The following is a 26,615-nucleotide window of genomic DNA, read 5'->3' on the forward strand; positions in this document are numbered from 1 at the left end:
GAATATAGTATTTTTCTTCTGTTACCTTTTCAGTTGACTTAAAATTACAGTAAAAACACCTAGACCAGAATTATTTTTTTTTTTTAATTTTATTTATTTATTTATTTATGGCTGTGTTGGGTCTTCGTTTCTGTGTGAGGGCTTTCTCTAGTTGCGGCAAGTGGGGGCCACTCTTCATCGTGGTGCGCGGGCCTCTCACTATCGCGGCCTCTCTTGTTGTGGAGCACAGGCTCCCAGACGGCGCAGGCTCAGTAGTTGTGGCTCATGGGCCCAGTTGCTCCGTGGCATGTGGGATCTTCCCAGACCAGGGCTCGAACCCGTGTCCCCTGCATTGGCAGGCAGATTCTCAACCACTGCGCCACCAGGGAAGCCCTAGACCAGAATTATTGTCCTTTATACATGCTTTTGTCTTTGAAGTTGTGATAGAGCTGTTTACTGATATCATTTTAATCCATGAAGTTTCTTTATTAGTGATTATCTGTTATAAAAATGTATACTATCTAGTCTTTATGGTACAAATAGCCAAAGGGATATCCAAATTCACTATCAATTTTGAATTAAACTTAAGTTTTTAAGTCAGTGTCTTTGAAAGGAAATATAATGCACATCTTGCCTTCACATATTCCAGGCTTTTAAACTAAATGTGTAAGCAAACATGATTTATATTGGAGTAGAAAGATGTAGGCTAAGTTTACACTCAGTATTTCTAAGGATGAAATTTATGAGCACAGGGAGGGTTGAAGGAAACGTTTTAAAGAATATAATTTTATTCAAAATTTTAAATTTAGAAAGGAAGGAACTATTCAATAATTCAAAATAAAACATAAATCTTTTGTGCAAATATTTTTATTCATCATGTATGTGGGTTAACATAATTAATGGCAGATTAACTGAAATGAGTGTGACATGATGACAAACCTAAATACCTTATGTGAGATAAAAACAACAGATATTCCCTTACTGCTCTTCTTATGCCAATCCTTCCATTTGAAGAGCTCACCCATCAATGAGGACATCAATTTCAAACAACAAAAAAAAAACTTCAGTTAAGTTTAACCTCTTTTTTAAAAAAAATTTTTATTGGAATACAGTTGCTGTACAATATTGTGTTAGTTTCTACCGTACAGCAAAGTGAAGCAGCTATATGTATACATATACGTATATCCCCTCTTTTTTGGATTTCCTTCCCATTTGGGTCACCACCGAGCATTGGGTAGAGTTCCCTGTGCTCTATAGTAGGTTCTCATTAGTTATCTATTTTATACATAGTATCAATAGTGTATATATGTCAATCCCAGTCTCCCAATTCATCCCACCCCCCCTTCCCCCTTGGTATCCATACATTTGTTCTCTATGTCTGTGTCTCTATTTCTGCTTTGTAAATAAGATCGTCTATACCAATTTTTTCAGATTCGACATATATGAGTTAATATACGATATTTGTTTTTCTCTTTCTGACTTACTTCACTCTGTATGACCATCTCTAGGTCCATCCACGTCTCTACAAATGACCCAATTTCATTCCTTTTTATGGCTGAGTAATATTCCGTTGTATATATGTGCCACATCTTCTTTATCCATTCCTCTGTTGATGGACATTTAGGTTGCTTCCATATCCTGGCTATTGTAAATAGTGCTGCAACGAACATTGTGGGGCATGTGTCTTTTTGAATTATGGTTTTCTCTGGGTATATGCCCAGGAGTGAGATTGCTGGGTCATATGGTAGTTCTATGTTTAGTTTTTTAAGGAACCTCCATACTGTTCTCCATAGTGGCTGTATCAGTTTACATTCCCACAAACAATGTAGTCTAACCTCTTTATTGGACAAGTGGGGAAAAAACCTGAAGTCAAGAGGGACCGAATAGCTTTCCCTAAAACATTTGATATACAGATCAAAAGTCTGCTTTTTATGAACTGAATATAGGCCAACTCAGCAATGTAAATCACCTATCATAAGTAAATTAATTCTTACAATTACATGTAAACTATCGAAGCTTCTAACATGGATTTTTAGATCTAGGTAGAGATGGGTTCACATTCAGGCTCTGCCCATTAAGGTATTAGATTTTGATCAAGAGCCTTACATTCCTGAGAATTCATGTACTAAATATATAATGTATCTAAAATGAGGATCACTAGATATTTAAGAATTAGAGATTGTAAAGTGAAGTGCCAGCAGTGCCTGGTTCACAGTTGTGGCTCAGTAATTGGTCACCTGGGAAAATCTACCATTTGAAGTAAATATAAGAAGATCATAAGATGTAGTAGTTACTTGGTTTATTTTATATTTCCCTACATTTCCTGAATTATTTTGCTAATTGCGTGATGTATTAACTTCATCTTTTACATGTACCTCAGAGGTCATGTTGATATTTACACTTCTAGTCCTTTACAAATTTGGTGACCCCTCACTGTGTCTTTACTTTGTCATTATTGATAAAATATGCAGAGTGTATGCATGCCATAGAACTATATGTATTCTGGACTAAAAATTATTTATTAATAGCTGTTAAAACCCATATCTAATTTATGATCATTAAAACCATACTCTACAATGAGACCAAAACTTTTGGTTTTAAAAATGATTACTATTATGTATTATTCTTAATAATAGTAAAAAACTGTTGGGTCATGGACATATAAACTTGAGAGCTAACTCATGTCCTGGAGTTCTGCATAAATTTGATTTTATTAGTTCTGAGGATAAGGTATATCCTCAGGTATATCTTAGGATGAAGATGCCTTAAGGGAAATATGAGGATAATTACACCCTGACAACTTCCTTGGTGGGCTTGTTTCCAGCTCAAAGAGACCTAATCAGAGATTGTCAAGTAGAATTCACAACAGTAGCTCAAGAATTCAATAATGTATATCATATATACCATAGACGTACATAACATACATAACATATAACATTGCCCTTTGAATCATAATTTGGAGAAAAATAGCGCTGGATAATTTGTGATCTACTGCCTCTGTGAAGATATGATAAAGTTAATATCTTTTTTATTCAGTCCTTTTTAACTCATATGTTGGGGTCTCGTGGCTGCCCGGCGGACATTCTTGAGGGCTAGGGCAGCAGCTACTGGCTTTACAGTGGTCCTGATGGGGGACAAACAAGGTCACACACAATTTCAGCAAACACCTTCTAATAATAATAACAATAATATTTAATGTTTGTTAATTATTATGAGTTAAGGACTATGCTAAACTATACAAATGATCTTATATAACCTCAATGTAAACATACAAAATAGGTCGTATTATTATATTCCCATTTTACAGAAGAAAAAAGGATACTATTATTAACCTAACAAAAGGTCTATAGCTAGAAGTGGCAGAAACAGGATCAGGTCTATCTACTACCAAATCCCAAGATCTTGGTCACTACTGTACTGCCTCCTGCCCAACCTGTCTTTACTATGTTATTTTTTTAATGAGTATTGTCTAAATCAGGCGGTAGATACATGGAACTGTGCATTACCTTGATGTTCAGTCTGAGATACCCCTGGTGAAATTGATTCTTGTCTGTTCTGAAGCCTAGCTTCTGAAATTTCAATTACTTAGAATACAATAACGACATATTTATTAAGTTCTGTGCTGGAGGCTTCTAAAGGTGTTTTCAGACTTGGAAAAGTGTTTTAAATTTTCTAAGATTTTGGGATACGATGGAATATAATTTTTTGAGCAAAGACTGCACTATAATTTTCTTCACATGCATGAACTAAAGGCATAAAAGATGCAGACAGAATAGAAATCAGAGGAGCATCAGAGTAGAAAAGCTAGTGGAAAGCAAAAATTCAGCTCCAGTAAATGAATGGCTGATCTATCACTCCTTTTCTTTGAAGTTTTGACCTGAAAGAATAACAACAAAAAGAGACTGAGGAAGGAAAAAACTTGCTTCCAAAAGAGTAAAACTAAATATAAGTCATGTAATTTCCTCCTTTTTAAAAACCCCAAGGAAGCCACCTTCTGGCTGGAGGACTTCTTTTAGGTTCTTCAATGAGACTAGAGGGAAACCATTTTTAAAATAGGTCAGTATCAAAGAAGTGTCCCGAGATTCACTCATGACACAAGTCTGATCAGATACTGTGATTATTAATGCACTCCAGAGCAAACGCATTTGACATTTCCTTCAGATATACGGAGAGATGTTTGGAATTATTTAGAAACAGCCTCTTTAAAGATGGTGGGTCTGTCTCGGCTCTGTGAAGAATGTTAATCGCACTCATTTGAGGAAATTTACTGACATGATGCATATAAATGGAATTCAGTTTACTGAATTATATGAACCCTTGAGACAGGCAAAAATTTATAAACCAATGAAGCTTTAACAAAAAAGCAAAGGAAAGTTAGTTGTAGATATTCCATTTATTTATCAAATATTTACTGAGCTCTATGATTGACAATATGAGGGTGGCTTAAAAGAGGGAGTAACCCCAAAGTTTTGAAGAATCAGTAGGAGTTTTCCAGAAATATGAAGGTGAATCAGAATTCTAGGCAGAGGAAAGAACAGGGAAAAAGGGCAGAGAAATAATGAAGGGTCCAATCATTACATGAGGATCTTTAATCAGTACAGTATAATCACTTGGAGTATTTGTTAAAAATGAGGTTACAGTGTCTTGTTCCATGCCAAGTGAGTCATACTCAGTGACAGCAGAAGGCAGGAATTTACATTATACTAGGCACACATAGGCTGTTTTAAAAGGCACGCCTAGGTTGTTTTTATGAGCATTAAGATTTGAGAATTGTTGGAATAGATGGTAGAAGTATTTGGACTCAAGCAACAGAATTTCACAATCTGTTTTACACTTATAAAGAATATGCTGATGGCCTATGAATAATGAGAGAGGTTTGAAAATGAAGGAAAGTAACCTGTTAAAATTCTGATACAGTAATCCTTACCTTCCTTTCCCTTTACAGTCTGCTTTAATCAGACTTTAGTTCTTAAACACTTGTCAAAGTTACCAAGAAACTTTAGCTTTCCAAATTGCTAATTTTCAACCTACATCTCAGCAACATTTGAAAAAATTGAATACCCACTCTAAAACATTGAATGTTTTTGGTCCCTAAGAAACTACCTGGTATTCATTTTCATTTGCTTCATAGCCCTCTCTTTCTACTTCTGCTTTATTGGATCCTCCAGAATCTTGACCTCTTTTTTTTTTGTCTTTCAATATTTACTCTTTGAAATAGTAGCTTTAAATTCTTCATATAATTAGACCTCAGATATCTATCTCCAGACCCTTTCTTTTCCTTTTACTTTATACTTATATGTTCAACTATCTACTCAAAATCTCTGCTTTGATGTTTAGATGGAGTTTCAAATATTTATGCTTTAAAGGGAGATCACTCTAGATCCAAACTTGCTCCTTCTCTAGTATTACTCATCTTGGGTAATGGCACCCCTACTCCATCGGGCCAAATACCTAGTAATCCTATCTCCTCCCTTCCTTCCTTCCTTCCTTCCTCCCTCCCTCCCACCCTTCATCGCTCTCTCTCTCTCTCTTTTAATTTAATTTAATTTTTTTAATATTTCATGGTTGATCCATCAGCAACTCCACTGGAACTTTCCTTAAACTATAACCTAAATCTTACATTTTCTCACCAACTCCATGGCTACCATTCTAGTTCAAGCCGCCAGCATCACCTATTGCCTAGACAATAGCAATAGACTCCTACCTGATCTGCCTGTCTCTATTCTTGCCTCATATAGTAAATTTTTCATAGTGATCCTGAGTGACCTTTAAGAACATAAAAATGCCACTATCCTGCTCAAAATCCTCCAATGGCTATCTTACTCAAAATAAAATTTAAAGACCTTACCACGGCTCACAGGGTCTTCTATCTCTTCTGCCAATATATTCTATAATTATATTGATACTTTATTTCCACTGCTTCCGCTGCGGTGGACTTCTTGCTGTTTAACATCAAGCTTGTTTTTCTTCAGAGATTGGAATTATGGTTTCCTCTAGTTGGTATGCTCTTCTCCCAGATATCAGCATATCATTCTTCTTCATTTTATTCTGGTCTCTGTTCATATATAAGTTCCTTTGAATGTCCTTTTTATGAGCACCTTACTTAAACAGTTATCTCTCCTCTATGTTACCCTATACTCCCCTACCATGCTTTATTTTATTCACAGCATTATCACATTTAAATTGTATCATATAGGTATTAACTAGCTTACATATTTTCTCTCTTCCACATGGGAATATAAACTCCTTAGAAATAAGTACTTTATCTTGTTTACTTTTTCTTAAGCACTGGACTCAAAAAAAGCATAATAGTAGTAGAAGGCAGACAAAGAATATTTGTTAAATGAGTGAATCTTTTATACGTAAAATGTTGAAGGCTTAACAATGGCATTATGAATAAGGGTGGTGAGAAAAGAAAAAAGGATGATTCTGCTTTGTGAAATTGTCATTGTACTGACATTTTGTTATATTGTACTATAATATGGTAAGATGAAGAACTGGAAAACATATGAAAAATGTCAACATTTCTATTATCAAAAAGACAATAAGAAGGGTAAAATGGTTTAATCTATTCAAAAGAATGAGATGTCATCAACAGATCTGGGTTTGAAGGGTTCTTGAAAGTGGAGTTGCTGTGACAGAACAGGAGGTAAAAGAAGAAAATGGGCAGAGATGAGTTGAACAGACACTCTAGGCATAGAGGTTGACATTAAAAATCATGACTATTTGGTAAAACTACAAATAATTAATCATACTAAACCACGGGATTGGAGATTAGGGAAAACTGGAAGGTAAGAAATAAGGGTGGAAAATGATCACATCCCAGGAATTTGTAGCTTTGAAGGCCATACTTAAATTATTGGGGATTAATCTAAGTAAGGGATGGGTGATATTAAAAGAGCTTTAAGCAAAGAGGAGATAGTGGATGTTTGTTGTTTTTTGTCACTACAGAACCAAAAAATTTTGGGGAGTCCCAAATAGCATGGCAGGATTTTAACTCCTACCGCAGTGGCTGAAATGGGACAGACTGTACCTCTCATTGCTCCCTGGCAGCCAAGGCAAGGACATATGGCTTGGCCAGCTGGATGCTTTGACTGGGGATTTTGATTCCTGAGGAACAAACAATATTCACAATGGTAGTGGAAGAATCAAGAATTCAGGACTATGGTGGCCCATGAGTGTGAATTGCAGCAACACTATGAAGTACTGAGCACAGCATTCTTAGTCCTTGGAGCTTTAAAAGGCCTTTTCAGCTTTCTGTATTTTTTTGATAAGAAGGTGAATGTTACAAGTCTCAGAAGCCGGCAAAATCACAGATAGATACACATGGGGGAGAATTAGGGAAGGAAATATATGATGTCTGAAGATCGAAAGATAATTTTTTTCTTTTCTTTTTTTTTTAAAGCTCCAATTTCCTATTTCAAACATCTTTTTTTTTTAAATTTTTAATTAATTAATTAATTAATTAATTTATGGCTGTGTTGGGTCTTCCCTTCCGTGCGAGGGCTTTCCCCAGCTGCGGCAAGCGGGGGCCACTCCTCATCGCGGTGCGCGGGCCTCTCACCATCGCGGCCTCTCCCGCTGCGGAGCACAGGCTCCAGACGCACAGGCCCAGCAATCCAGTTGCTCCGCGGCACGTGGGATCTTCCCAGACCAGGGCCCGAACCCGTGTCCCCTGCATTGGCAGGCAGACTCTCAACCACTGCGCCACCAGGGAAGCCCCCGAAAGATAATTTTTATGAAGTTTTAAAGTTTTGTGAAACTTGCTGATAGGGAAAGACAATATTAAATGGTATCCTAGTGGTTTCTACAACTAAACTTCCTAAATTTGAGCACCAAGTTTCGTTATATTCATGGTGGTCGACCCATATTTGGTAAATGCATGTCAGATTAGATTAGTGTAGGCAGTTCCATATGATGGTTCTAACATAAAATTTTGATTGTCCAAGTTGATCAGAGTATTTGGAATATTGTCATATTTATACTTCATGTTATATAGAAATGAAGCTTAAGTGAAGGGCTCGTCTCTTCAGGGTGAATGAACTTTTCCAGTTAACCTGTAGTCAAATGGTTCATAAAGAATTCTTAGAAAAATGTAAATGAATTTGACTACAATCCATTGTAGGACTGGATCCAGTAACAATAATGTAAGTATAAAGTAGTCTTTAAGGGATCTCATCATACAATTAACTTCAATTAATACAAAGATAGAATTGAATAATTTAATATTCAGCTTTTTTGCATAATAATGTGATATTTTTAATGATTACACTGCTAGAACATAGATCTTTTATCAAAGTTTTGTCTATTAATTTAACGATTCCTTGTCTGTGTTTATGTTAGCCGTAAATAACAGCTGATCTAAATAGCCTGAATTTACTTAAAATTTATGCTCAGAATTTTAAATATCATAAATGAGCTCATTTGCTTACAAACATTATGATCTACTTTATATTACCCCACCCATCGAATATTTTGGACATCTTAAATGTCTACTGCGTTGAAAGCAATTTAATGAGCATCAGTGGAAAATTATTATCTGGCAAGAATAGAGATATAATACTATTAATATCATACAAAATCTGTAAAAGCATGACATTTTATATTATTTGAACATTTTTAATGTATTAATTATAGCTAAACTACTTTGGATAGTTCATTGCAAGCTTTCATCAAAAAAGACTAACAACATTTAGACATAAGTTCTAGAGGTAAAGAAAACTGAACAACAATTCAGTTGTTAGAAGCTTTGGCATCTTATTATTTTCATACAAAAAGGTATTGTGCAAGAAGCAGTTGTCTTCTAAATAGACTGACTGTATTCGTGGTTTAGCAGAATCAGTTACTTTGCAACTGATTCTGACTACAGCTAATATTTGAACTTTAAGCACTGTGATCTCAGGATTTTACCTAATGGCACATGTGAATGACTCAGGGCTGAGGCAAAAACATGCACAATGTGCTCAATCATGATTCTGTTTGCATTAAAGAAACATTTTTCGAGGAAAGCTTCATGAAAGGATCCAACCATGACCTTAAGATATGAGATTCTTCATAAAATACAGGGACTGGGGAAAATTCAACATCTTGTAAGGAAGCTCATTAACCAAATGGGTGATATAGCACATGGCAATGGGACTCGCTAGGCATTGGTGAACCAAGCTGAAAGTTTGATAGTGGAACGTGTTACACATAATTAAATATGGATCCTTCCTAATCAATAGTGAGGACATAATTACTTTTCTCAAGGTTAGTTAGGCAGGGTTATTTCAGGGGACAGAAGCCAGAGTGAAGGAAATCAAGAAGACAAACTAGAAAATCACACATTTTGGAGTTGAGAAGGCTATTAGGAACTTTGGCACACTCGAAAGACCAGACTACAGTTTTATCAGTAGTCTCATTAGGGAACTATTAGACAAGGTCAAGAAGGCCTGTGAGAACTGACGGGTACATTTAAGCAATGCCTCCCTGCTTCACCAAGTTACTCAGTAATAGCTGCCACATTTTCATGTCTTTGAACAAAAACATCTTACATGAGCATCTCCTTAAAGTATTGCTCAATTCTGCCTTTTAAAGATGTCATCATTCCTCTGTGAAAACTATCAGTGATGAATTAATGAATGTTTCCTGTAGTCATGGACCCAAACGTTCCAACCACTGACTGTAAATCACGAGGGAAAGAAATATGCACTTAAGTATATGTAGGTGTTTGTAAATATGTCTTCCCCAAACCAGACCCCTGTGAAGGAGGAATAATGAAGAGAATGAGCACACCAGCTTAGTCCTATCAAGTATGTGGGCTGGTTAGCATTCCTGGAAGTGTTGCTAAATATTCCATCTTTTCTTCTTCCCTTCCTTTTCCTCTCTATCCCTAAATATTTATTTAGTACCTTCACTGAGCCAAGCATTGAATATAGGAGATAAAAAATTAACTTGAAAGACATAGATGATAATGATGTTGATAGGGCTGATGGTGAGTGTTTGCCAAGTATCATCAGATGTCCAAGAAGGCTGCCTATTACACAACAGAGAAAGGACGACTTGAGTTCTTAGTCATGTGAGAATGTAAGTCTATCTGCATAACTGACTTGAGATGCAGCAATGTATGAAGGGATTTCAAATTTATTCCAGGAACAGATAATGTGAATTTGTGTTTATATAAGAATAATACTTTCCTGAAACTTTTTTTCCCAAACATATTTGATGAAAGTGCTGATTTCAGAGAATTTTTTTTCCCAGGAAACTTACAGTATTCTTAAAATAGTCTAAAATCCTAACAAATATATCCCTTAAAAACTTGCCTTTTTACTTTTATTCCTAAAACTTTAATTTGTTCCTTTAACAGACAAGAAAAAAAACATTGCTTTTATAAAAATAAATAGTATATCATATTTAGTAACTATTATGAAATGGTCAAATTTTGATCTGAGATAATATGTATATAAAACCTTTGAAATTAAATAAAGCTTGAGGAAGGAAAGTCTCTTGGGTATTATTTACCAGCCTTTATTTATTTTTAAAGTAAAGCACCAACATCAAAAAAAAATTTTTCCCACTGGATATTTTCAAAGTTCCTTACACTTAAAAATTTTCTTAATTAAAAAAAATAGTTTCTCATAGGACTAGAGAGACTAGCAGTTTTTAACAATGAATATATTTTATAATATGTTTATTAATAGTTTCTTTACATGGGCTACTTGTAAAGGCCATTCTCACCTTCACCTTTTCTAGCAGATCTTATTCCATTTTTTTTTTTTTCAGGTATCTAGCAGAGATCTTAGGGATGATGGGCCCCATACCTAGCCTAGGGTTGGGAATTTGGTCAATGAGAGATATATACAGAGAGACAGAGAGAGAAGCAGAGAGAGAGAGAGAGGGAGAGAGGTTTCAGGGAATTGTCTCACATAATTGCAGGATGGCAAATTTGAAATTTGTAGGGCAGGTTAGCAGGCTGGACCCTCAGGCAGGAGATGATGCTGCCATCTTGAGGCAGGTTTTCTTCTCAGGGAAACCTGTTTTTGCTCTTAAGGACCTCAGCTAATCAGGTGAGGCACACTCACATTATCAAAGGTAATCTCCTTCGCTTCAAGGATTGTAAATCATTAGCTACATTGCAGATATTATCCATATCTACAAAATAACCTTCACAGCAACACCTAAATTAATATTTGATTAAAAAACTGAATATTATAGCCTAGACAGGTTAACTCATAAAACTGACCATCACAGTATTGCTTGATATTTCAAGAAGGGGAAAAATAATCTAGGTCTGGGATATGGTGGATAGCATCCTGATGAGAGTCACTAGTGTGGAAATTCAAGGTAGTTCCTCCTGTTTCCAGAACTAAGGTTATTTATACACTCAGAGGCCCTCAGTTGAGGAGGGTTGAATTCCTTTGCAGAAAGATCTTGCAACTTGGCCAAGTGTATGTTGTAACTCTTCCTCCAGTACTTCACCAGAAAGGTCATTTATTAAGATGACAGCTTATTTGAGAAAATACCCAGATCTTCCAGGAATTGGTAGAAACATGGTTCTGAGGAGATGCTCATGCAAAACTCTACCATAGTCCGTGGTAGTATGGAGATAAATGGAGTCTTGACTCAGGGTTCTTGTAAAATAGGTCTAGCAGACCCACAGATATCCTGTCATTGTTTTTCTAGTACCTTATGCATATTTAGCAACAGGATCTCCACACTGGTTCCCTGACCTATGAAGTAATGATTATAATGGAAGGAAGAGCCAAGTGTAAGTACCTGGAGTTGCCTCCTCTCACAAACTTATCAATGTAGTGAACCAATACTAACTAATCTTGTTTCCAGGGAGGGATTTTAGAGATTAGTTTCACCGTAAAAAATCTTTGAAGACACACAGGTGGCGATTCCTATTATATCACCTCCTAATGTATATGATTGATCTATGAAGAAGCTAAATGAGATTTTGAGAAAGACTGTGGATAATCACAAACTTAATCAGATGGTGATAACAATCTCGACTATAAGGTATTATTTTTTGGAGAAAATCAACTCAGTTCCTTACACCTGGTATGTAACGTTGACTTAGCAGATACTCAATTCTATTTTAAAAAGACAATAGACAGTCATTTGCCCTTACCCAGCAGTGGCAACAATATCCTGAAATCTGTCATAATAGAGTCTGCAGGAATCTTGATGATCTTGATAATCCAAAGAACATCATACTAGTCCCTATGTTAATGGAATTATGCTAATGAGACCTGGGCATCAGAAACTAGTACGTATCCTAGATACTACTTAGAAAGACACATGCTTTCCAGGGGTTAAGAAATGAACTCCAAGAAAATTCAGGTGCTATTAGTCAGGAGTCTCCAGAGCAACAGAGCCAATAGGATACATATCCAGAAGAGAGAGAGATTTATTTTAAAGAATTGGCTCACCTGAATGCCTGCTCACTTTTTATTGATTCTGTTAAATCTATCCCTTTAAATATTGTTTCAATGGAGGCTTTACGGTTAAATCATCTGAGTAGAAATCTGTTTCCTACAAGACTCAGATCCAGAGAGTATGTCTTTGTGTCTATCTGTCTTTGTCTCATCTAGACCTAATATTGAGATGAGTATTAGTAAGGCAGTCAGTGAATATTTGTTGACTGATAATTATCATAACAACCACCATTTATTGAGCTTGAACTATCCAGCAGAAACTAGGCTAGGCATTTCACATTTATTTCACTTTAGTCCTCATATTAACCCTAAAAGGGTTTTACAGACAAGAAAAGAAAAACTCAAGAAGGTTACTCGGGTAAGGTCAAACAACTAGTAAGTAGTGGCATAGGAATTTAACCTAGATCTGTTTGTAATAATATTTCACCATGCATAATAAAAATCCATTTATTTTCTTGCTATTAATTTTGAGGTAGGTATTGTAAATACACAAAAAATTCCATTCTTTTCCACATGATATACTCAACAAGTATGCAAGAAAGTCTAATTCTGTTATTTCTTTTTATTTTTTCCAGTTGCAGTTTTTTTAAATTAATTTTTATTGGAGTATAGTTGCTTTACAATGTAGTTCCATTATTTCTTGAACACTCAGTCCTTTTGCCCTCAACTTGCCACACAATGTAGGTGATGTACTTGTCCCCAAATTATCACCACTAATTCACTGAGGTTGAACAGGTAGCATTTAGAGCCACTTCATTAGTATATTTGCTTCACAAATGGAATTTGTCCTATACTGGAAGAAATGTACTGTACCTACTTCTTGAGAGCTCTCTTAGAATTTTTTAATACCACCACTAAGAATAGAGACAGAGCCAATATGATTTTTAAGACATGGGGATATTATTGGAATCCCACCATCTGGCTCTACAAATTCTGAGGAAGAATAAGACCTATTTTTCTGGTTTAATGTGGGAAATCTAGTGTCATGATTCCAAAATATTTCCAGGCCCTTCCTATGGACTATTATGTTTATTTGTAATACAGTAATAATTGTTAGGTATACAGAGTCTTAAAAGCTATCCCATAGCTGCTGTCTCATCACGTGATACAATAGATGGTCAGAGTAGAAATGGAATAAAATCACCAAACCACTGTCTCATTTCCTGAGAAGTAACATGACTGTGGAGAGATCAGGACCATGTCTTTAGCTTCTCAGACCTGAGCAGAAGTTCAAATGGGGAACTGACAATAAAGCGTTCATTTTTTCCGGAAGACCTGGATCCATGTTTCCACCAGGGTGGTAGATTAAATTATGTCCTGAAGGATATGAATGACATCTACATAAGAAGCCACAGAAAAGTCAATTTTGAGTTGAGTACCCCACAATCAGCAAGCCTCTTTGATCAGAGGACCCACACAATAAGTGATTAACTATGTTTTACCTCATTTAAATTTAATCTAAGTTCTACCCTTCTCTTCTTCCATTTTATATAATCTTGGCACTTTATTTTTAAGAAAGAAGTTGCATTTCCAGGTGCAGTTTCTTCTTTGAGCAAAAGTTTGAAATGAATTCAGCTTTTTTTTCTCAAGATTTACTATGTTGCGATTTCCATTAATATAACAAACAAGAATTTACAGATTTATGACAAAGCATGAAGGGGTAAAGTGACTTGTTCCAGGTTAGGGAGCAACTCAGAAACAAAATCAAGGAATTACAGAAAGTAAGGAAATACTCAAAACAAAAGGCTGGTAGCATGTTAAAAGGATGTGGGAGATAATGTGAAAGTACTCCGAATGGCTGAGGCAGGAATAATTCAAGGGACAAGATAAAAAACATGCTATTATATTATACTCCACAATAGAAAATGAATATCCATAAAACAAATCTAAATACTAATATAACAAATGATTAAACAAATAACCAAATGAGGAAGAAGATACAAATTTCCTATACAGAAGAATTCCAAATAATTTATGTACATTTATTACCCACAGTCTCCAGGAGATGTAAATTGACACCCCCAACCTCCCCTTCCTGATGCAGTGTGGACTGTGCTTAGTGACTTGCTACCAAAAAGGACAGTATGAAAATAGCTGAGAAACAAAGAATGACTTTACAGTGGAGTAAGCTGGCAAATACTACCTTGACCAGGTGATCCGGATAAAGGTCATGAGTGATAAGTAATGTATCCTTGATATGATGTGATAAGAATGACACTTCACTTCTGTGGTCTTCCTCTAAAAAATCTATAACCCTAGTCTAAAAATGAGAAAACCATCAGACAGACCCCCAGTTTGAACATTCTTCAAAATATCTGACCGGTATGACTCAAAACTGTCAAGGTCATCAAAATCAAGGAAAATATGACAAACTGTCACACACCAGAAGACACATGATGACTAAATGCCATGTGCTATCCTGAATGGGGTTCTGGAATAGAAAAGGACATGAGGAAAAAACTGGTGAATTCCAAATAAAGTGTGGAGTTGAGGTGATAATTATATACCAGTATTGGCTCCTTAGTTAAGACAAATGTTTTGTAGTAGTATAAGATATTAAAATAGGGGTATCTGAACGAGGAGTATATACGATCTCTCTGTACTATCTTTGAAACTTTTCTGTAAAGATGAAACAAATCTAAGACTAAAAGTTTATCTTAAAAAATCAGAAAAAAAACCATCAGAGAGATTACTAGAGGTCTTTACTGTCCTAACCAAATTTTTATTATAAGATAGGTTTTTAAAAAAAATGTATTACTGAGTAAACTCTTTACAAGCTCCCAATTTCCACTGCTCAGCACATTCTAGTATTAGAAAAGAATGTTTATAGCATGAAGTAAGTGAAACAGCACTCAGCACATTGCCTTGTATAAAGTAAACCCTCAATAAATGTTTATCAATTGATTGAATAAGATTGCAAATTATTTTTCACCTTGGCTTAAGGTACTTATTACTTTGTTCTGGTTTCTTATGTAATAAGTAGATGGGTATAAGTGAGAGGCTTTTAAAAATATGGAAGTATTAATCCCTAAAAACCATGCTAATAAGAATCAATAAATAATATAGTAGGTTAGTCATCCGGTGAAGTAATTCATCTGGTGAAATGGTCTCAGTTTATCCTGGAGGAGATTTGAGAAAGGTCTACGTAATCAAGGTGACTGGGAAGTAGGCTCAGGAGTGCATAACGGGAATAGAATTGTTATGAAAGAAAAATAGGTGGATCAATGACATTAACATTCCTGAAGACAGCATAGTTAGCCAAAGTGTGAAGAAAACAGACTCTGAGAAGGATAATTTGTCAGCGTTTCCCTAGCACTCTCCACAGATGCCTCAGGCTATCATAGCTTGATGTCATTAACTATCAGGTTCATTCAGCTAACTCTCCTTGCTCTGATTAATTTTATTTCCCTTGTAGATTTTTCAGTAGAAAGAGAATACTCTAGGATCACTTTGCTAGTTATAGCTCTCATGGTAAATTCATAGATTTGCATTCTGGCTTACTCACTAGTTTCTTAGGCATTTGGTTAACCTAGTTTTCTTTTTTCGCCAAATATGTGTAATGTTATTACCCACCTTATATACTAGTCTTGAAATTAAAATAAGTGACAAAATGCATATCTTGTGCTTAGTAAAATGCCTTCTATAAGCAACCATTAATTTTTGAGTCATATTGTTGATATTATCATTGTTTTGTTGTTATTGAATCCTTTTCCATCTCCATCCTGAATTTGAGCCATTCTGACAAAATTGAATTCTTTTACCTGAAAATCTGAGAATTAGATAATGGAACACTTACTCTCTTGCTGGCCTGCCTAAGCAGTGGATTGGTTTCCCCTCATGATCCTGTTTCTACTCTCACTTTCAACACCAGCACCCGAGGATTATATTCGTATTTCACAACAGCTAGTAATGGTAGGTAGGCTACTTTATAGGGATCTCTTAATTTATCACTGAAATGAGGCACCTCTGGAGTGGAACGTAAAAACTATTCAGCCAGCAGATTGAGCAGCTGTGATAACTGGCGTATGTGATTTAAATTTGAGTAAAATTGTGTTTAATTGAAAATTTGGTCACTACATGAAACTTTCACTGCAAAGATTAGTATGACATCGAAGGACTGCCAAGGGTGCCAAGAATGTGGAAGAAAGATCCACTTAAGTTAATATTTCATGAAGCAGTCAGTGTTTTATAAGGCAGAGTTCTAGAAGATATGTTCCAGGACCACTTTCATCAGAATCACCTGGGGCATTTGTTAAATTGCAGGTCCCTTGGCCTCAGAGACATTCTGTTGGACCAGAATCTCCCTAAGGGGAATCCAGGAATTTGCAGCTTTTGCAAGATTCACAGGTAATTCTTATACACCCTACAATCTGAGGACCTGGTTTTGCTTTATAAATTAAGAGAGAGCATTTCCTAATCAATGTGCTGACAGATTTTATTCTCGGTGTTCATGCCTTTCCAGGGTCTTAAGTTTAAATCTTAGTAGGCAAAAAGAGGGACAATATCAAGTATTGTGCCTTGCTAATCAACATTTACAGTAACATATTTTTAGGATATGTTTTGTAAACTAAAAATTGTACTCTGCATTTTTAAATAACAGGTATTTTAATTACAAAAGACTTTAGTTCAGAAAGTTTAGTCTATTTGCATATAAAGGGGTCTCTAGATGCACAGCAATTCTACTAAGCCTAATTTTTTTGTTTTGTATTTTCATTTGTCAGAATCCTTCTATATATGAGGTGGTTTTTCTTTCAATAAACATTTTATGGGACACATATCAGAATCAAGCTCTATCAGCTTAACCTCACTGATAGCTCTTTGTATTGGATTAATTTTCCCAGATTTGCTTTGTTCAGTGTCCAATATTTGCAGTCCTGGTGATATTTCTATGATGCCTGATACATGTTTGTGTTTCCAAAATTTACAAAACATATCCCAGGGAAAATACACCAGACTGGTTTATTTGCAGTTAAATGTTCATCCTAACACCAATCCAGTGGAACCCATTGCAACAATAAGCCAGTGGAAACAATCCCGCAAATGATTTCCCTGTGGTCACACTGAAGGAATAGAACTTTGAGTCACAGAAACCTATGTATCACCTGTATGACTTTGAATACATTCTATGGGCTTTCTGAGCCTCTGATTACATACCTATAAAATGGATTGAACAATAAGGTAACATTTGTAAGTGCCCATCATATACCAGCCAAACAGAGAATAGTAGCTAAAAGAAAGAAGCCCTGGAAATAGTAGAACACAGATGGGAGGAGGCTGCATCTTCTGGGGCTTTGCTTTATAGACATAATGCAGAACTCTTCATTTTGAGAACTGGACATCCAGACTCTTTGTGAGTACCAGAACTATTATAAAAGAGAAGAAAAGAATAAAAGTCTCATTTTGTGGCACAGCTAGAACTCATAGTCATTTAGTGATTTTTGAATTGTAAAGTGAGTAAGAATGTTATTTACTTCAAGAAACATTTCCATTGTACCATGGTTGCATCAATCTAGAATTCTTAATAAAGGCAGTGTGCTGTGAGAAATATCTCTTGATGCAGCTGACCTTACATTTCCTGTGCTACTTTTTATTCTTTGACTTCACATTTCCTGTCTCCCCCTTTATACATAATGAATAAAAATTGTCTCTACATTTTATATTATTGTGCACATTATCATTTCTTATTAACATTTTTATCTTCACAAAAAGAGAACAAATGCCATTTTCCATGAAGAAGAGGAAGAATTAAGGGTTTTTAAGCCTTAAAAATATTTATAGCTATTAAAATCATTACTCTGCCTTCTCAAAAAATAACCATTTTAAAGGAAAGGGTCTTTTAACTGTCTCCTGATTACGCAGTGATAACAGTTACCTAATGAAATATGTTAATATAAGTGGTTTGGTGACTTTAGTTTTTACAAAATAAGGTGAGTTAAAGGTAATATTTTCATGATATTGAACTGGTGAAGTTTTTACAGTATTTTTTGAAAAATCTGTATGCCCCCCACCGTTTAACTCAGGTTCAAGAGGCTGCAGGAGACTAGAAAACCCACTCAGAAAAAGTGTGCAGTGTTTGAAAAAAGGTTTAATGTATCAAAATAGAAAGAAGGCCTTCAATTTGATAATTAGTAAAAATATAAATTAGAATGTAAGTTATTTTCAATGAAGGAAATCTTGTTAACCCACATTGAAATATGGGCCCATAATGTTAGATAAAGTTAGAATAGAAGAAGGAACTGAACCTATGGGACTCTGAGAAGAAAAAAAAATATTCTGGAAAAACTCCATGAAAAGGTACTAGCTTGAAGATTTGGATTAGAAGATTTTGTTTGTTTTCCAGTTTTTTCATTTTGTTTTTATTACATGTTTGTACATGAACTTTTTTCCAATTATTATTTCCTTAGATTTTCAGAACTAGATTTATTGCATTAGAGAAAAATATAAAGCTGTTGCTGGATGTCACTATGAAAACATATAAACACATGTTGCATAGAAAAATGTTTATAAAGTTCTTACCAACAATGTCTGAGAATGCCTATCTGACTATATAATCATTAGTATTTAGCATTACCATTTAAAAGTTATTGCAAATTAGATGAATAAAAATTGCCTCTTCTTTTTTTCCTATTTTTGTTAGATTGCTAATAAAATCTCATATATTATTTGTGATGTCAGTTCTGTGGATTGTTTATTTATGAGCAATACCCATTTTTCAATTTGAGAATTAGCATTTGTTTTTATGAATCTCTGAGTTCTCTTCATATATTAAAGGCGTTCATTTTTATCACTCAAAATTGTTGCAGATGTTTTCTCAAGTTTGTCATTTGCCATTTAAAGTAATTTTGATAATTTTAAATACAAAAGTGTAATTTTTTATAAATTCAAATGTTCTCTTCCTGAAAACACAGAAAGAAAAAAAAAAACCCATGTATTTCTGTTTCCCAGTTCTTGTGTGGACAGTTCTGGCCAGTGGAATGTAGATAGATGTTATATATACCATTTCCTGGCTTGGCAATGAACTTTTCTGCACTATCTTCTTTCGGCTTCATCATTGTGACTGAAAGCAAATGACTTTGAGGTGGTAGAGACACGTAATGGCGAGAGTCACAAATCTGAGAGTGCTCAACCTGTATCAAGGTGTACACATTAAGTAAGAAATTAATTTTTGTAATGTTAGGTCCTTGATATTCAGAGATCATAGTTACCATAGGTTAGTCTAGCTTGCCCTAATATGTTACATTTGCTATTCTACAGGATATCTGTTATCCAAATCTTTACTATGAAAATTATTCATTTATCCTTCCTTCCCAAGATAATTTCCCAGAATCCACTTTTATTTGCTATTTATTTCTTCAAAGTACATGAATGTCTGAAAAAAAGAGAGTATCCTTGTGATCATCTCAACATTCTAGCATTGACTCAATTGTATATCACCATATGCCAGGGTAGAGGTTGATGAGATATCATTCTCCATATTCCAATCCGTGACCATGTTTAAGGAAATGATTTCTATCAATTCTTTTTCCTTCTCAACAATTATGGACTGTGAGGATACCTACATGTGATTTGAAAATAAAGGGAAATTACTTTTACAAATTGTAAACAATATGGTAAAGATCAAAGCCCAAAGCAGAAGATTATAAGTAGGAAGACAAGTTAATATATATATGTGTGGGAGTCACCTAGAAGAAGCCAGTCAGCCTGAGAAAATAGATAGTAAGCTTCAGAGGATAACAGGAGTGATTCCAAGAATATTGAGATCACATAACTTAATGAGGGCTTGGGAGAGGTGATTGGAAGAAATAGAAAAGAAAATACAAAGTCACAAGTCAGCAAATCTGGCTTAAAGGACTATAGAGCATCTCAACAGAGAGACATCTGGAGCAGAGCCATATCCTGTCTGCATTCTGGGTATATGGAAATTGGATGAATTTGGACAGTGAAGTTTATGCGTCAATTGTATGTTCCAAGTAATTTGCTCTTCTTTGTACCATATTAATCTTCATGATTAATGTGTTGTCATATTTTGAAATTCTTTCACCTTTGAAATTTTAAAAATGCCAAGATTTTACTATGATAGCAAACTTTTCTCTTCTACCTTTTTTATTTTGATGTTCCCAGTGTTCCCATGAGTACAGGCTCTATAGCAGACTTCCTGACCCCAAATTGGCTTACTTCTACATTTACTTTTTTTTTTTTTTTTGTTATGTGACCTAGATTCTGTGATTCATTTCTTATCCTTTAATCTCTTGTAACTTGTTCTCCAGCCATGCCTATCCTAAATCAGGGTAGAAATACTATTTTATTTGACTCTGCATCTCTGGTACCTAGCGTCCTAGATAGAGTCACAGGAAAGATTAATTCTCAGAAGTTATTGAAACAATTTTTGTCAAAATTTAAAGAGGGAAAGATTCCAGGTTAAGATACTATAGCTCTTCTGTATGTCTAGAATCTTAGGAAGTAGGGGGAGGAACAGAAATGTAAATTATGCAGTATTTCACAAATCAGGAGGAATAATTTTCATTACTGTTAAAGGACAACACTGCTGTATTTGAGTGACATCAAAAAAATAATGAAGGTTTAGAAATCAGGAACACACAGTTCTACACTTAAAGGCCTAGGGAATGAGAACCGTCATATTTATAATGTAATGTATGTTATATATTTTGCAATTTGGTGAAACAAAAGAGTATTCTCTGATTGATGAATTACAGGAAGTACAGCTTGGATGTCCTAAGCCAGGCTAGATAATGGCAACATAAAACTTGAGCTTGCTTCAATTTATCTCTTTTTAGACAGGTCAGTCCCTGGCTTTCTGTAAACTGATCAGCTTAGAAAAAAGTAAAGAATCAATAACGTCCCTGAGATATTGTAAATCTCTAGCAGACAAAATACTGTTTTATTCTATTCCTCATATGACCTAACAAAAGCAGTAATAGGTGCTTAACAAATATCTGTTGATTTCATTTCTTCGGTTTAGCACAGTGCAAGGCAATGTGGGAGCTTAGAATTAGCACAGGACTCAATCTCTCATACTAAAGGCATTTAATCTTGCTAGGAAGACAAGAATTTAGAAGCATTTGTTGAGAACCAGAGGAGTCTTAGTTCTATTTAGAACTTTCTAAATGACCCTAAACTGCGAGCATAATGATCTTACATATGCGTTTTACTGTAGCATGTTGTTTGTTTCTCCTTAAAAGCCATGATAAAATACTTATGACTTTTAATATTTATATATTAATCCACAGGTTGAAAAATGAGACTAGAGGCCACCTGCAAAGACTGATAATTTTCCATTATTAGAATTCTTAGTTCTAATCAATATTATGCCTGTATGTTATCTCACTATCTATTTGTCTGTTTGTTTTATGTTATCAATATTCTTAAAAGAACTCTTCAGGATAGTTCACTCTTAATTTAGCATCTAAAACAAGAAGAAAACTCGCGATATATTTTATTCTCTTTTAAAAAATATGTGGTTAAAAACTACTGGTTACCAACACGGAGAGGAAAGGGGGGGAGGGGCAATATAAGAGGAGGGGAGTGAGAGGTACAAACTATTAGTTATAAAACAAGCTATGAGGATATATTGTACAACACGGAGAATATAGCCATTTATAGTTAGTTTGTAATAACTATAAATGGAGTATAACCTTTAAAAATAATAAAAATATGAAATAATTTTTGTCACACATTTAAGTATATGATTAATCATAAGGTTTATGGTGAGAGCTTATTTTATTAATGAAGTGAAATCAACACTTCAACTTAATTTTTGACATAAGATTTCATATATTTGTGTGTGTTCTCCATGTAAGCTTACTAATATTAAGGAAGACAGAATTTACATGCTACTTTTATAGTCTTGTGACTATAACATGTATGTTTCGTGTTCTGTGAAGACTTGAAGGCCATATCTAGCTGTTAAATGGATAAATAGGTATTAAACATCTGAAGAGAACTTTGGTTTAGGCAAAATAGCAGCCACGAAGCCCAGAAAGGATTTCACACATTTCTATCTTTCCTCTCACTCCTCTGTGCCAAGACTCCAGGATCTCCAGTGATCTCAAGAAAAACAGGACATTTCCAGTGACTTGCAAACAGGATTTCTGTTGTTGAATTTCTAATACAATTGGCCCAGATGTTAGTCTGGGCAGTAACCTGGACTAGGAAAAGCAACTCTAGAGAAGAAGGTGGAAGAGGAAGATCAGGAGAATCAGGTTAAATCGGCCTATTGCATTGTGATCACAGAGGAAGGAGGAAAGTAAAGTTCGTTGGCTTTACTCTTCTCATTGAGTGTGGCTGTGTGCAATTTGGCTTTAGATCTCTACTCAGCTAACAAAAATATAGTGTCTATTGTGTTTTAAGACCACAAAGCACTCTTTGTGGAAAACATAGTAATAAGCTGTTCCATTGTGCTGGAAACAAAGTTCAGAACAATCTACAAACATTTCTTTCTCTGTACTCAAAACCACCCAGTAGAGAGGAGAGGTGGGTGGATTACCTAATTCCTCAAGAACCATATTTTAAATCAAAAGGACTTACTTAGAAATGTTAATTTTTGTTGCTGTTATTGTTGTTAGTGTAGTTATTATATGAAAAAAACAAAGCTTTGGTAATGTTTCTTTGAGAACTGATCAGTCATAAAATTGATAAAAATAACAGAGTTAGCTGTTTGCAACTGATCTTAATGGTTATATGGCTGTTCTCTTCTTATGGCTGAAAAATCAATGAACACATGGTAGTTAACGACAGCTATCAGTGACTCAGCTGAGTGAAGACGACTTCAGCAGTTTTCAACATGCTCCATGGTCCATTCTTGCTTGAAAAATCTCTACTTTCCTACTCCTGCAAGTGATCTTTCAACTAATGTGTTTTATGAAGACCTGACATTTGTTTGGCCTACGTTCAAGAAGTAAATTTAACATGGCATAAACAAAAAGAGGTTTTAATAGTCATTGTAGGCAAAGAGAATTCCTCCACCAACAAACTAAATTTCCTACTCTTTAATAAATAAAATAGTCAAACGCTATCATTTGTTTCCCACTGTAGAGATTGTCATTTAGTTTTGCCTTTAAAAGCAGGATATCTTCTGCTTATACTATCTTTGAACAGTGATTTAATATTAAATATTTGAGGATTTGCTACCAAATTTGCTGATGATAGTAAATTCTTCAAAGGGAGTCTGTTTTCCTCTAGGTCGGAAAAGAAATCTTACTTTATGCATTTTATGCCTCCATTTTATTTCACCCCACTCACTCCACAATAGAGGGAACATGATACCAAGAAAAACCATTTGGTGTGTATATTTATTGGAAATATGTGGAGCTTCATTTTGTATTTTACATACAAAGTTATTGATTTGTCCATCCAAATTCACTCGTATGTTTGGAATAGGGCATGCATTGTGTATGTCAGCTAAATTCTGAGATTGGGGCCGACACTGCTATTATCTAAAACACGTAGAGAAATGTGTGTGGTTCAAACTTGAGATTAATAATCAGGAGTAAAATCCTCATCAGCACAGAATATCCTAACTTCAAAGGTAACATATATTTCCATGCTATAAAGGAATTTTGTCCTGTGCCGGTATAAAAGGGTGAAGTTTGTTGTTAAAAAGTTGTTCTGAATCTTGGGAGAAGAATATAGTGCTGTTTTGAAGTACAATTACATGCAAAACCAGAATGACTTCTTCCAGCGTTCCGGACATGACATTCTTAGAAGTGATCGAGTGATTTTAAAAATAACTTTAATCTTAATTAATAGTAAACAAACCAAGAGGTAGAAATTAAAGTAACAGCAATAAGCTACTCAAGTTTGAGAAATGTTAGGAATCATTATAGGGTCTAATAAATAATAGCCTATAACAAATATCAAGTTATCTGTTGATAGAGAACATGAGATGTATGAGGGCTGTGCAGTTCTTCTGAGTTTACAAAAGTGAAAGCTAATCTAAGACACTTCAGTTATATTTATCCCTTTGTATTTGTGCTTAAAAATATTTATAATTATGTTTATGGTTCATGATTTTCAAGAGTCATAAAATGATTTATGAATGGGTAAATATTATCTCTGGATTAAAGAAGAGAAATTTAATGAGGGAGTCAATATAAGGGTTCTGCCCAAATTAAACTAGACTAAGGCATGACTAAATGGAATAATGATATTTGATACCCATTGTGTGAAGGTTTCTCTGGGTATAAAGTAATGCTATATCTTGAACAATAGCATTTATATTAGAACCACAAATATCCAATCTGATTGCCTTCTGGGCTGGGAATTCTTAACCAGTGGTATAATCATCCTGATAAAGTTGTTCGAATTAAACCATGTTTGGGGGACTTACTGATTTTTACCATAATGCCGCAGTTTTGTTGCCATGTAACTTTTACTTTGGCTCTTGTTCCAGCTATTACAGAGCATAATTCTAAGTGTTACTTTATGTTGATTAGTTTTTTATGTGCTAAAAGTTTTGTTTACTCTTGGGGCTAAGATATCAGGGCATAGGGATGATTACCATCATTTTACAAATGAGAAAACTTAAGTTCTGAAATTTAGCCAACATACTCAAGATCACAAAAATAGTATGTGATAGAGTCAAGATGTCTGTTTGACCCCAGAGCCACAGGGATTCGCATTACATGTATGAAGAGAAACAGGCTACAGCAAGAATGTGTTGGGAAAGAAAGTGTTTCTCTTTAAACAAAACATAATTGAGATCTTAACAGTGGAATTTTTTTCTTTTTTATGCCCCTATTGATTTTATTGTTTTTGCTTAGAACTGAATTGGATAAATAAAAATCTACTATAAAGAGAGACCAACTTTTATCCCCAAAGCATTTTATATACTCCATGCTGATATCAAAAGGATTGCCTTATGGGAAAGAATAATGGGAAGGCAGAGAGGAACAAACATCTCATGTTTAGAACCCACTGGGAGCTTCAGAAATGTGAAACAATGACTTCAAGTGTAAGATAATTCCTCCCATTCTTCAGTTGGTTTTATTGGCTCAACACTCATGTGTCTAGTTGTATGAGCACCAATTTCTCACAAATAAGAATCTGTGTGGACCTTAAAAAAATTGTATCTAGAGTGGAAGTATTATCACATGCTTCTCCTAGCACCAAGCATACACATGGGCTTTTTATAATGGAAAACTTACTTTACTGCATTACATCAGCATAAGATCTGCGCAGCCACAGGACAAATTGATTCCAGTTTGGATGTAATAAACAATGTCTTAATTTTGGTTTGTGATTTACAACTTACAAAGTGTTCTTATATACATTGTCTTAGTTGAATTTCCATTTTATGGAAAAAGACAGTGAAGCTTAGTGTTACTTAAAGTTTTGACAGGGTTTTGTCTGTAATGGCAGAACTCATATGAGTTTTAGAAGTAAGAAATTTAACGAAGATTATTTTTTTAACCTCAAGCCCAGAGTTCTTCCTACTCTATAATGCTAAATCATTTTAGTTAGGCCATGATCTTTAATGAGATTCCTCTGATAGTGTTTTGTTCAGTCAGTGAAATTTAATATTAATTCGTTTTTGGATTTAATTGTTCAGCAAAATGTAGTGAGATTTTCATATACCAGGTATTGTGTTGAGAAGAGTAGGTGTAACAAAGGAGGAAGTGCACAATTTAGGGAGAAATGAGTGAATTAGTGGGAGAGGAAAAAGTTTCTGTAGAGGAAACTACCCTTTGTAGCTAATGCATGAATAGTTTATAAGTAAAGACCTAAGAAATTATTCATAGAATCCATGTAACACTTAGAACCCGAATTTTGTGACAGAAAATGTTTCATATTATTTTCTAAAAGGAGAATAAAGACTTTAACTCAAAAAAAAATAAAGGAGGACCCCAATATGTTAAAGCAGATTTGCTCTGCTTGAAAGGGTTAACTTGATTACTTGGTCTTCCCCTTTTACCTATAATTTTCCCTGGGGCCAACTGCTAAGAACTCTATGGAAAACATCTAATTGCCACCAACTCTGGATGTATGATGTGTTTCTATATCATGCTTTGAGAGCTCAGATCAGTCAGTTTTCAACAGAAATTAGTAGCTATGGGAGGGGGAGAATGGCCTGAGTTTTGTCTCTCCTCTGAACTTGCTGAATGTGGCTGGCAATTGCCGCATTCAATCAGTATAAGAAAATCATGATTAATGCAGAGTGTTGTATTCAATATGTATAAGAGGAAAAAAAATGTTGACCTC

At 34.8% G+C, this 26,615-nt stretch overlaps 1 long non-coding RNA gene across 1 annotated transcript; it reads left to right on the plus strand.

Annotated features, from left to right (window-relative positions):
• The first annotated feature begins 249 nt into the window (after positions 1 to 249).
• Positions 250 to 26,248, plus strand: LOC309627737. Its single transcript, XR_014243934.1, has 2 exons — positions 250 to 6,381; positions 7,929 to 26,248. It is a non-coding gene; the product is annotated as an uncharacterized lncRNA (long non-coding RNA).
• Positions 26,249 to 26,615: the final 367 nt, after the last annotated feature.

This window comes from Balaenoptera borealis (assembly GCF_965194805.1).
Source record: "Balaenoptera borealis genome assembly, chromosome: 4".
NCBI classification, from domain to species: Eukaryota; Metazoa; Chordata; class Mammalia; order Artiodactyla; family Balaenopteridae; genus Balaenoptera; species Balaenoptera borealis.